General features: G+C 31.8%; 1 long non-coding RNA gene across 1 annotated transcript; it reads right to left on the minus strand.

The window, feature by feature from the left end:
- Nucleotides 1–4,725: 4,725 nt before the first annotated feature.
- On the minus strand, nucleotides 4,726–7,383 carry LOC131664107 (uncharacterized). The gene is made up of 3 exons (XR_009301911.1): nucleotides 6,800–7,383; nucleotides 6,511–6,717; nucleotides 4,726–6,446 (listed from the first exon to the last, which is right to left on the minus strand). It is a non-coding gene; the product is annotated as an uncharacterized LOC131664107 (long non-coding RNA).
- Between the last annotated feature and the right edge of the window lie 5,982 nt (nucleotides 7,384–13,365).

Raw genomic sequence — 13,365 nt, forward strand, 5'->3', positions numbered from 1 at the left:
CTACATATTTCAGCATAATTTTTTGCGAATTTTGTATAAAAATTAACAAAACCAAGAAAGCTTTGCAAGCTTTTCAAATTTTTTGGAGCTTTATAATTTTGAATTATTTCTAATTTGCTTTTTTGAGCTTTTATACCTTGTGGAGTTATAATATGTCCCAAAAATTCAATTTCTTCTTGAACTAATTTAGACTTTGAAAATTTCAATGTATAATTATCTCTTCGACAACATGTAAATAATGTTCTTAAATGATAAATATGTTCATTGAAGGTTTTAGAAATACATAGTATATCATCCACAAATGGTATTATAAATTGTTTTAAATCGCCAATTGACAAATTTAAAGCTCTCACTAAAGCTGCTGTACTAGTACATGTACCGAAAGGAACTACATTAAATTCGTAGGTATTGCCCTCGATTATAAATGCTGTATATTTTTTACTTTCTTCTTCGAGAGGAATCTGCCAAAAACTACTTGTTAAATCAAAACTAGAAATAAACTTTACTCCGAAACAATGTTGAAAAACATCATCAATATGTAGTGGGGCTTCATAATCTTTAACTAATTTTTTATTCAATTTTCGAGCATCTAAACAAAATCGCACTGATCCGTCTTTTTTAATGCTTATAACAATTGGATTAATATAATTGCTAATTTATCGTCGAATAACGCCATCTCTTAGCATTTCTTTGATTGCAATTCGAACATTTTCTCGATAATTTAACGGTATAGGATACTGTTTTGAGAAATATGGCTCTTTATCTTTCAAAATCAATTTATGAGTATATACTTTCAATAAACCTAATTTTTTACGAAATACATCTTTAAATTCGTACACAAGCGAAGCTATCTCATTTTTTTGAGCATCGGTAAGGTTAGAGCTTTCATCAACTTTCTCATTAATTTCCCCTCGAGTTAGATTGTCAGAATCATTATTTGTAATGCTTGCATCTATTTCATTTCGAGTTAGATCAATGAGTGATGGTATGTCATCCCCAAAATCCGAGACAGTATCATACTGAATAGTTAAGCTTTGATATGTACTTTCATCCATAAATGCATCGTTATATTTCATGTTTTCCAAAGTATTATTAATTTCAAAATAAATTTGCACTTTAAATGTGTCAAGTTTGAGCTTTATATTTTTCATAGTATCATAACCGATAATACAATCTTTAATTAATCTAGGAATAATTATGAAGATAATATCAATGTATTGACTACCCCATTTTACATTCAAATAAATTTGTTTTTTCAATCTCACCGATTTTTGGCCTGTAGCTACCTTAATAACGTGTCCACTAATCGGCAAAGTAGGTTTATCTTTAAAATTACTTAAGTTTTGATTGTAAAATTCTTCTGAAATAGCAGAAACTTCACTACCCGAATCAAGTAGAGCTTTTACTGGAATGTTTTCTAATAAAAGAAATATTTCAGGACAAATTCTGCCCCCATTGCTATTATCGTTATTTGATAATTCACCGTTAATTTCATGTCTAGGATCTTCAAAAATAGTTAATAATTCTTTTTGTAATAAATCGTTACTTGATTTTATTGTTGCAACTCGTTGCAAGCTTTTGCATTTATCCGATTTCCGAGAAGCAACATTTACTCGTTTCCCGAGGAAGTACTAGGTACATCTTGTAAAATCGGTTTTGCAATATTCTTATTTTTATTAGCTTTATTATTCTTATTATTCGACTTACTATTTTCAATCGTTATGCTATTAATTTGTTGTTCTCCGCCGCTATCTTTTTGAGCGTGACGTGAACTGATATAATCATCATTATCCAAAGAAAATAAAACTTTAATAAACTCTGATATCTTTTTTATATGTCTAGCTTGAACTAATAAACGCACATCTCTATCAAAATGTCGAGATAATTTATCTATTAATTCTTCTTCATCTAGATTTTCATTTATATCAAAAGCTAGATTAATCTTACGTATAGCATAATTATAACGTGATAATTTTCCACCAAAATATTTTCCAAATTCTATTTCGCGAGTAATATTTCTACGTATTTCAGCGTTCCAAAATTTCTCTTTAAATAACATTTTAAAATCTTCAAAATTTCTAATTTCCCTCTGTACTAAATCATACCAAGAAGAATTTACTCCCGTCATAGATTGAGATAACAAACATAACAATTGAGCAGTATTATAATTACTTGCTTGCAAATAACGTTTGAGATCATTTAAATATTTTACTGGTCGATATTTATAACTATCGTCAAAAACTGAACACGTTAAAGCAGGTTGCTTAATAGTTTCAATAATAGTTTCATTAATAATTGATCTATTTTGTTCATTATTCTTAATTTTATCAATATTCTCACGAAGTACTGAAAATGTTTCATTCATTTCCATAGTAACATTATTTTTTGCTCGAACAATATCATTAAAATTATCTTCACATCTATCTTTTAAAATAGCAATAATCTCATTTGACTTTTCTAAATTTGATTCTAAACTCTTAATTATTTGATCTTGTTCAACCATTTTATTCGTTAATCTATCAACTTTATTACTTAAATTGTTAATAGTTTCACAAATTGTCTTAAAATCATTTTGTAATTTAAATTGATCAGTATGTCTTTAATTCATCTACTACGGCTTTTTCCCATTCGTGCGTTCTTTTTTGTTGCACGGTCAATTCTCCACCAATTAGTGATTCACTAAGTTCGTTAAGAATTGTTTCGGGAGCACATTCAGTAGAATTATACATTGAACGTTTTTCGTTTGACATTGTAATATCAACAAAGAAAATCCAGAACATACAATCAATTCAATACCAATAATAAATAATATATATAGATGATACTAATCAATCAATTTTCAATAATATATAGGATTTAACAAATAATTGAACAAACTCAAATTATATATCGTAGTAATCAAATTTATTATAAATAACAATACAATTTATGCGCCTGGAGCAGGCCTATGTTCTACGGTATCAGCCAAATGATTTAAATCAGAGCTCATATTTCTCAAACTAGTATCAAACAATTTCATGTTCTTTTTGTAATTATTGCCTAAATTAACAAACGATTCCGCAAGTTCCATATACAATGTACGTAGTTCATTTATTTCTTTTTCCAATGACGCATTCTTACACAGTACTGCTCGCATATGTTTGTTTCTTTTCGGCATAATAACAATTTACAATAAAATTACAAACTAATAAACGAACTAATAAACTAAATGACAAATACTTAACAATAACTAATGTAACAAGAGTCCTGTCACGGTCGCCAAATGTGATGTTCGTATCACTTATAAATAAAAATAATTCGAACTCTCGTAATTTAGCTAATGAGTAAGAATTTGTTTCCGATGATTTTACTCTAATTTCAGGAAAGTAGATAAATGAAACAAATATGATAATCAAGTAAATCAAATATATATAAGTAATTGCAAAATATCGAGGAAAGTCAGACAATGCCCTAGTTTCTTATGGTGCGAGTCGTCCCATAAGCAGAGCTAAAGTCTTTCTTGGATAGGATATAATTCGGCCCAAGTTTCTTATAGCGCGAGATGTTCTATAAGTCGAGCTCAAATTATAAGGAAAGGTTAGTCTTGCTTAGTAAATCACAATGAGAGAAAGAACTTAGGTGTTGATCCAAGTTTATTCAAACTCATGCGCTCACTTTGCAAGGCTAGAAGTGAATGAATCTAGCCTGTGCAAAGGTGGGCCTATTTATACACAGATTTTCCCGCTTATTATTGCAGGAGAGATTTCATCGAAAATTCGAGAGACATTCGCGAATTTTGAGAAATGATTTTTCTTCATTTATAAGTAAATAACCATTAATATTAAGTTTTTAACACATGTAAATTTTACAGAACTAGTTATTTGTTGATTTTATACAATATATAATTATCGCCAATAGTGTCGTCAAAAGTTATTAACTAATAAAGTTAATTAACGTGATATTACATTATTTACAATAGAAAATTATTAAAATTTCATATAACTTTATAGTTAATTAATTTTGGAAGTATTTTCCAAAATTAATTATTTAAATTAATTAATAACATTTGAATTATGACTAATTTTTCATATTTGTAACGGTTTTCTTTTAATCTTAATATGCGATTATTAGGTTAATTATCTAAGATTTCTAAATCATAAAATTGTCATTATCAAGTATTAACTTAATATTTTCGTTCTATATATCGCTTATTGTTTAAATAAATTATTAGTTGTTTATTTATTAATAACAGTTGTTATTTAGCTGTTATTAATGAAACCAATTCTTACTCATGTTCTATGCTTATTCATTTTACATATAAATTATTTATATTTTTCTAATATTTCATATGTTAATAAATTAACTTTACATATCGATATTCGTTATAAATTTATGATTGAATAAGATATTGTGAATCTGTATGTTAAAATCTATATAATTGATACTTTGTTATATTCAAATTATCTATAATTAACATATTTTTCTCAATATTATGATTCATTATATCTATGTCTATTATTTGTGACGTCACGCTATTTGTTTTGACTCGACTCTTATTTGTATACAGTCGCGTAAACAGTGAGGTAGCGCCGCTTAATGTATTGTTTTGACTAACAGATAAATACGTTAGACTAGTTGCAGTCATTTAATAAACAGCTCATAAATAGGACCGTTACACCAAGAAAACTAAAGTTTTACGAAACCTAAAGAAACAAATAAAATGACTACAAAAAAAAAAGAAAACAACAGATGTAAGTGTACACACGTTAGATGAAATGTTAGGTCCTCTCGAAAGTAAATTAAATAAACCAGATAAACTACTTAACCCATTACAATTCAAAAGCTTTTTAGAAAACATACATGGTTCTTCCACTCCACATTTAATTGCACTAAACTATACCGAAAATATTAATAGTTTAATAGATCTAATGAATGAACTATATCCCTTGGCACAACATAAAAATCTCAAAAGTAGATTCATTAGAATTACAAAAAAACTAAAGCAAAACATATTGAACCAGGAAATTGAAAGCTCAACTACAGCAGCATCGTCCGCTGAAGATTCTTCATAATAATTAAAAATGGATAAAAAAATAATACAATGGAATATAAACGGATTATAGCATCAATTTGAATTTTTACAAAATCTTCTAGTAGATCAAAATCCAGACGTCATATGTGTACAGGAAACTATCTTTAAAAATAACTACTACACCAAATTAAAAAACTTTGAAATTTTTTATAATAAACTTTTTGTAAAATTGCTGTATAAAAACACTGTACATTACTGTATTGACCGCGATTATATCGTAACTCGAAATAATCTGTATACCATATTGTAAATCATGTCATAATAAGGTACTATAATTCTATTGTAAACTTCCAAAAGAAGTACATATTGTATACTTTTGTCATTATTTTTTCTATATATACTCTCATATGTAAAATTTTTATATCTAGTGGTCACTAATAACCAAACTGGTTGATGTAACCATCATAAGCAATAAATAAAAAAAAATTTTATACTCTTTTGACATGCGAGCTCCAGCAGAAAATAAATTTACTTTAGTGATGAAATGTATTGTCAATCATTGTCTTACCAGCATACAATTTGTTATCAATTAACCTTTTGATAAAAATTTTACCGTGACCTTCAACGTTGAAAGCTGTTTTGTCGCTAAGAAAAATTTGTTCATTGCTACCTTTCATAAGCTCCGCGAATTATTCAAAATAACAAAAAATATGCTAGCTGTGACGTAGCACTATCAAGAAGCTACGCATCACTTTCACCCAAATAAAAAATAACGTTTTCTAAATGATTAACTCTCAAAACACTAGCATTCAATTCTCATTATTACTGTTCTCTCAAATAAAGGACCACCTTTCAAAAATCAGAATCAATAAAATTTTCATCAACAAAAAAAAAATTAATAACACTTAATAACATTAAAAAACAGAATTAAACTTTTATATAATGAAAAGTTTTTTTTTCGATCCAATTACTTCGTTGACACAAACGACTGCGCATAACCGGTACGATAAAAATAAAAATTCCACAGCAACATTAAATATTTGTTTTATCAATTTCAGACAAATGAATTAAGTTTATCATGTTCATATTTAACAAACTTTTAATCGTTTTCGAACTACAAAACAAAACTTTCTTTTGTTCGAACGTCCCACAAGCACGGGCTAATCATTTCTAACGCGCTTTGAGCTATGAATTAAGATAGTTATCCTTTAAATGCATTTCGTTCAAAACTTTGAGAAAAATCAATTGAAGTAGTAGTGAATACGTGTTTCAATTCTGGAATTTATTATCGTTTTAATTCGGAGTTTTAATCAAAGTTTGCTTCTTTGGTTGCTCTTATACATAGGGGTAGTAGGCAACGCTTTGGAAAATGGCTCATATTTTACGAATCGCATTGAAGAGACCCTTGCAAATTAATGAAAAGACAGTTGATATACTAAAAAATAATATACTTTTGTTGAAAAAGTGTTAACCGTACGGTAAAAAAACTTATTTCTTACATTTCTTTCTGTAGTTCATCCAATTTATCTAAAACTAATTGTCGTTCTTCCTTTGCAGTTGTATCGCAGCTGTCCTTCACGCATTCTTTTATTATAGCTCCTATCTCTTGCTGATATTTTCTAAAGAACTCGTTGCTCATAATAGGCAGATTCAAACAAGCCAAATTTTAATTAACTGTGTACAGCCTATTCCAGCATGATAGTCACCTAAATAAATGCAAAAAATAAAATGTATTAGCAATGAAATATATGATTTCTTTTTCATGAATTATTTGTCACTACCACTTACTAAGTACTGCTTTGAATGTGTTGTTATTATGTTTTCCGTCGCTCATATATTGCTCAGCATTTTCGTTTACTTTGTGATAATTGCCAGTTTCAACGTGGAAATTTTTTAAATAGCTTTTATACTGCAGTATCAATGTTGTATGTAGCCTTTTCTTTATTTCACATTATATTTACATTTTCAAGGAATAATGATTTGTCACAAACATTGCACTGAATTGGCTTAGCACACGGAAATCAACGATTCGATTTCCTTCAACTAGTATATTCCTCTTTTCATCAATGATGGAATTCCCAACTGTTTCACTATGTTTTTTCAAGCCAATACGAGATTTCTCTTTTACCTCAAAAACTTTGTACTTTATAAATTTACCTTTATACCTCAATTGAAACATGTTTACATCAGATTGTGAGGTTAGCCTACTCGCTAAACCGAACGGTTAAGCCGACTAGTAAATACAAGCACCGTGTAGCGATGTCAAATCTTTATCCTGCTAAAACAAGGACATTCAACTGGACTGAAAATCCAATCCGCTTTGAGTCTATTCCTGAATCCTATATAAATGATAATTTAAGTTCATAAAAGTCGAAATACATCTGAATCCCTTTTAAGATTTTACTATCCTGAAATTAATTATTATAATGTGTAAAATTAATATCACGATAAAACACATAAAAATAGATTGAGCTTCATTCTACTTTAATGAATTTCAATTGTCATTGGCAGGATTCAGAAATAGATTCAAAGCGGATTAGATTTTCAAACCGGTTGAGTGTCCTTGTTTTAGATAGTAATTACGACAGTCAAATGCGAGTCGAGCGCGATGACGAGCGTATAGTATGAGAATAACTACTTTAAAATGTGGTTCTAATATTTGAAAAACGTCTGTGATTCCGAAAGACGTTTTCTTTTATGAACTCGGCCGAACAAACAATAATCCTGCTGAATTATACATTTCGACAAATTTTCAAAATAGAAAAAAGCCAAAAATGTTGTAGTATATTTCCGTAAATTTTTGAAGCTCGGAATCGGAATCTGATTTCAGAATTAACTCACCACCTAAGGTTATCGAGATATCTTAACATAAAAGGACGACAATCATAATATTTTATATTTAACCTTTGGACCCCAACTGCCTTAATCCCCGACCCCTGCAACCTGTGATTTTAATGTTATTGCGAAACTGCTAAAATACTTATCATCAATCAATAATATCTCAATGAAAAAAATGAATCTAATCTGAAAAATAGGCTTTAATTGGCAAGGATGCTGCTTTGTCATGACTCTACTTGTTTGTGGAAAAACAAATTTATTCACGGTGTTACATCACATCGAACATAGCAAATAATCGTGATTTTTGCACTTTCAGGTTAGGATACCTCGAAAACTTTGGATGATGAAAGAATTCTGAAGCCAGATTCGGATTCAACGCATCTCTCTGTTGAAGTTTTGAAATGTTAATTTGTTTTATTATACTGAACAGATATGTTATTTAATCCGAGTTAAAGTTTTCTTAATTATACTACTATTTCGAGTACTTATTTCAATTGGTTATGGGCTCAAACGCTAAGCTGTGTATTAAAAATGTATTCAAAAAGTAAGAGATAAAAGTAATAGTGTTTTGATTATGAAGTCTCGTTGAATAGCAATGGATTCAACGAAGCATATCAAACCTTTGACCGGGGTGTCAGACTGGCCTATTTGGAAGCGCAAGATACGCGACCTGCTAGATTACCACGAAGGAGTCGAGTTTACGTCATCGACAACAAAATACAAAAACTTGAAACTCTCGGTGACGGTGCAAATGAAAAAGATAAAAAAGAACACAAAGAAAAAGCTGATTTGTATTGCAAGGCAAATAGTATTGCAAAATTTATTATTTCAAGCTCAGTTACAGACGCAGTTTATGAGAAAATCATGGATAAACAAACGGCGCACAAAGCATGGGAGGCACTCAAGCAACAGTTCGAAGTGACTTCAAAAGATCAACTATTTCATCTATGCGATGCATTTTTCGCTTTTAGTTGGACCTCAGGCGAGGACGTTTCTACACGCTCGGCTAAAAAGTCTTTGAAGTGAACTCAAGAATGGTTTTGTAGCTTGAAAGGATAATAAGCTGCCCGATTTAATATTAGTATGTAAGACATAAAATATTTTACCTGCTGAATTTGAAACATTCAGGTCTTGTTGGATGCTCTTAACCAAAGACACTGAGAAAACGTTCGACGAGTTGACTACATAGTTATATATATTCGAGAGAAATTACAAGAAAAATGCGAACAACGATAAATTTTCGCAAGAAGCTTTAGTTGCAAAGGAAGAAATTCAAAGACAGAATACCAAAAAGAAGTCGAGAACAGGTACGGTTTGCAACTATTGCGGTAAGAAAAATTACTGGGCCAGCGAGTGCAGAAAATGGATCAGCGATGAACTCCTACCTAATATAGTATGTTCCACCTAACCTAGTGTGTTTTATTATCGCTTTTGTTTAAATATTATAATTTAACTTCAGCTTTATATGACTATGTTTATTATTATTAAAATTTATTAAAACTTCTTGAAATTCCTGTAATCGAGTATTTTTTATTGAATTTATTTACAACAGTTGTTGTGATTTTTGTGGGATAGTTTTTCGTGGTATTGTTTAATTAATTAAAATCGTAATGTTTTGAATTCAAAATTATTAATTGAAAATTTCTCTGACTTACTGGTACAAAATTTACTCTCTCCTCTATTCTTAGTATTCCTTGACCATTAATATATAGAGACAAAGCAATAACCTGTTTGCTCAATTGGCTACATTTTGAACGCTTGTTCTCAAAATGTAGCCAATCTAAAGGCTCACCAGAAAATATTGGCAATTTTTGATTTGTTATTCTATTCGCTTGACTTTGAGACTAACATACTATTTTTTCGTATCGCGAAAGATTTTTTCAAAACATCTGCTAAACGTGAAATCAGATCTACATAATAATTTTGCTTGCGAGTGGTGCTGCGCGTCGATGTAGAAGTGTATCATTCGCGTCGTGAGATAGACGGTACCAATTGATGCCCTTTGCGAGTAGTAACAGCGCCTCGTCGGGTTTAAGGAACAGACGATGCCCACTCACAGATTGCCAAGCGCTAAAATATCAGGAATCTCCAACAGCTCAGCGATAGGTTCATCATCGTCAAACAGCGTCCGACCTTCGATCGCGTTGAGTTTCAGCGACCTCACAGCGCCTGGTTACATCCTCTTGAGCTTCATCAAGAATCGCGTTCTCATTTGCTATTTGTAGCTCTCGTCACCGGATTAAGCTGCATTCGCGCGTACTGGCCGCCCACCATCGAAATAACAACTCCTCGGCCGCGTTGTCTAATAGTCATTGAAAGCTCCAGGCTTGTTGCTGGCCCGTAGTCCAGGTTCTCCTCTGTCTTTGGCTCTCGTATAGCTTCGGTAATTAAAGCATCATCCATCGGGACATTGCTCCGTGATTGTTTGAGGCGCAAAGAATCGCTCGACAATTTCAAAATCAAAGAACACGCCCAAGCAGTCAGATTCCGTTTGCTCACAACACATTTTGACTTTCTTTTCTTCTCAGCTTAAGTTTGTCCCATGACAGCTGTTCGTACCTTCAAACCACTTCGATACCTGAACGTTAGTAACGCCTGCCGAACGCACCAGAAAAAGAATCCCAAAAGAAATTTATAACTGGCTGATCGAGTGACTCTCGCGAGAAAATCAGCCCTGACAAGCTACATGCGCACAGATGTCTGCCAGCTTTCGCTGGCTTCCTTGAAAAAACTGTAAAAATATTTTTGTTTTAAACGGAAAAAGAAACAATGCGATACTGCAAAATAAATGCCAGAATGAGAAAAAGCGACTGAAATATTATAGAGTATAAGAGAAATATGTAAACAAATTTGTTGTAATCTTACTTCATTTTTCATGCAAAGCCACAGCTATGTTATATGTACTGTATGTAATTCTTAATTTATGTTAAGTTCAAGTTCGGCGATCAACATACTGTCATCTGCGATGGTAAGAACTTTTTTTCGAGTAAAGATAAAAAATTCAATAGGTGATCCAAATATAGGCAACGGAAATACTGACACGAGTCGAGAGTCGAGTTTATGGAGTATGACAGAAAAGATGTAGAGTCCCTTGGCTGTCATTTACTAAGTTCGTACTTTTTATTGAGACATCGAGCTACCTCGACATTGCATCAATCTTACGTGAATTAAATAAAATGAAAAACACGAACCAGTGAGTCCCGCTGTTCAAAGCTCACGATCACGTGACCATTGTCAGATATGATGGAAAAATTGCTGAAACCATGCAAATCAGAATACATTCCTCCGATCTCGTTTTCCAGTGTCGTTATTGAGTTCGAAGGTTCGAAAACAGGGAGCTTTAGAGGCACTCCCGCAACGATATTGTGCCGGGAGTAGGACCGCAGGCCAAATCACTATTGGTGCCACAGTCAAAACATATGCTGACGTCCCACTTCTGAGAGGGAAATGAAAAAGAAACACCGGAGAGAGAAAATTTTGAGAGATCGACTCGCTCATATTGATCGGGTAGAACGTTTTTGACCTTCGCCTACACAAGCGCACACCAGCTTTTAGACTCTCGCGAGCTTTATAACTGTTACGGTTGTCTGCAACAAATTATAATTCTTTGTAACTTCGAGCAGTTTAAGACTAAATTGGTACTTTACTTAAAACTTGATAATTTAATTTTATTTCCTTTGTATGTTTTAATATTTTAATAAAAAAACGGAGTCGTATTTTATGTGCATATTATCGTGGTTATTTTATGTTCACTCCTCCTCAACCCGAATACTTTGCGACGAAACAGAAGCTGTTTGGAATGTGTTTCGTTGCACAAAAGAGCTCCTTCGATTGTTGTCTCGAGACGAGAAAAAGACGACACGATTGCTGCCTTATGTCGGGATGGGAATCCTGGACCTGTGGGGCAAAACCGAGATATCCCGTCCAACACCTCGAATTGTAGCAGAAGCACACTAAGCTTCGGTGCGAAAAAGAGCTGGTACACCTTGAAAGCCGCCTTGTGCTGCTATAAACTTGGTGCAGTTCGTCTTTAATCAAAAGGTCCAGATGTTATGAATTTAGATCGATCAGCTTTTTCTAATCAGTATGAAGATTATTAAGATATTTTAGCAAATTTGTTCACTTTAATCTTTGTAACTTCCAACATGCGAGCGAGTTGAACTGATGAAACAGTTATTTCGTTACGCGAAGCACCATTTTTTACAACCGCTGCACGAAAGAACGTTCTTAAGTTTGATTGCAAGCAGGATATCCGGCAACCTTTGCTATATAAAGAGAGAAAGTCTGATGAAAGCAACGAGCAAGATGTTAGCGGCAATTAAGGATTCCATATTGAATCAATATGGTTGCGCGTTGAAACGATGAAACTAATATTGCGTTCAGTTCAATTTATCGTTTCTTGATAGCACTACTAAGTCAATAATTAGCTTTTTACCAAAACTTTTTTACGGAGACGCGTTCTATGGTACACTGAACTTATGTAGCAATGCTTTATCCTTAATTAGAAGTGAAAAAGTACGTGAGTACCCTAATGTAATTAGACTTATGAAAGGTGTCTTATATCATAAGACCTTTGCGTCCAAAATACACAATTACGTGAGACGACGCTACGGTACTTAATGTTTTAAAAGATTCAGATACTATTTTAATTTAAAAAACCTTACTTATAAAATAGTTATGCCTTTAGTACAGCTCAAAGAGCTCAAACCTTATCTAAATTGAATATTAATAATATTAAAAAAGACGACGAACATTTGTTAATTACAGACCCAGGTACAATGAAAACATTTGATCCAGGGAAGTATCAACCGTGTTTAAAACTTGCAGAATTCTTTGAAGATAAACTATTATGCGTTTATTTATTATTAGATATCTATTATCTATTATAATATCTATTACTTGTCGACACTTCGTAAACATGTATAAAAATCTTAGAGGTAATTGTACTCAACTTTTTATATCAACGAGAACACCCTGTGGGAGCATCTACTGTATTAGCATATGGGAAATAATAATGAAAACAGGATTGATGTATCAATATTCTCTGCTCACTCAACAATATATGCTGCAACATCAGCTGCATCTGATAAAGTTGTTTATTTTGATACGATAAGATATCGATCAGTTGGTCAGAACGTTCACAAATGTTCGCAAAAGGTTCTAATAGATCTGTTGTTTCGAGTGGATGTGAATTCGTAAAAGCTATAATTAGTTAAATGTAATACATATTTTTATATTAAATAATTTTTCGAATCACTGTAATTACTCTAAGCAACTACACTATATAGAATGTATGAGGTCGAGAACGTAATATAATTAATCAGACGAACTTACTTGTATGTGAAGTTCTTTTGAAATTATACTCGTATGTAGTCCTCGTTCTCACACATTATCTGTGTGCTGTCATGGTGGACAAAGAAGGATGCTACACTATGTAAAATGTATGAAAGCGAAGACTACATTTTATTTAAATTGAACTTCACATACAGGTAAGCTCGTTTGATTATTAATAACAG

The sequence above is a fragment of the Phymastichus coffea genome, unplaced genomic scaffold (genome assembly GCF_024137745.1).
Source record: "Phymastichus coffea isolate CEN01 unplaced genomic scaffold, Cenicafe_Pcof_1.1 PCOF00040, whole genome shotgun sequence".
In the NCBI taxonomy this organism is placed as follows: Eukaryota; Metazoa; Arthropoda; class Insecta; order Hymenoptera; family Eulophidae; genus Phymastichus; species Phymastichus coffea.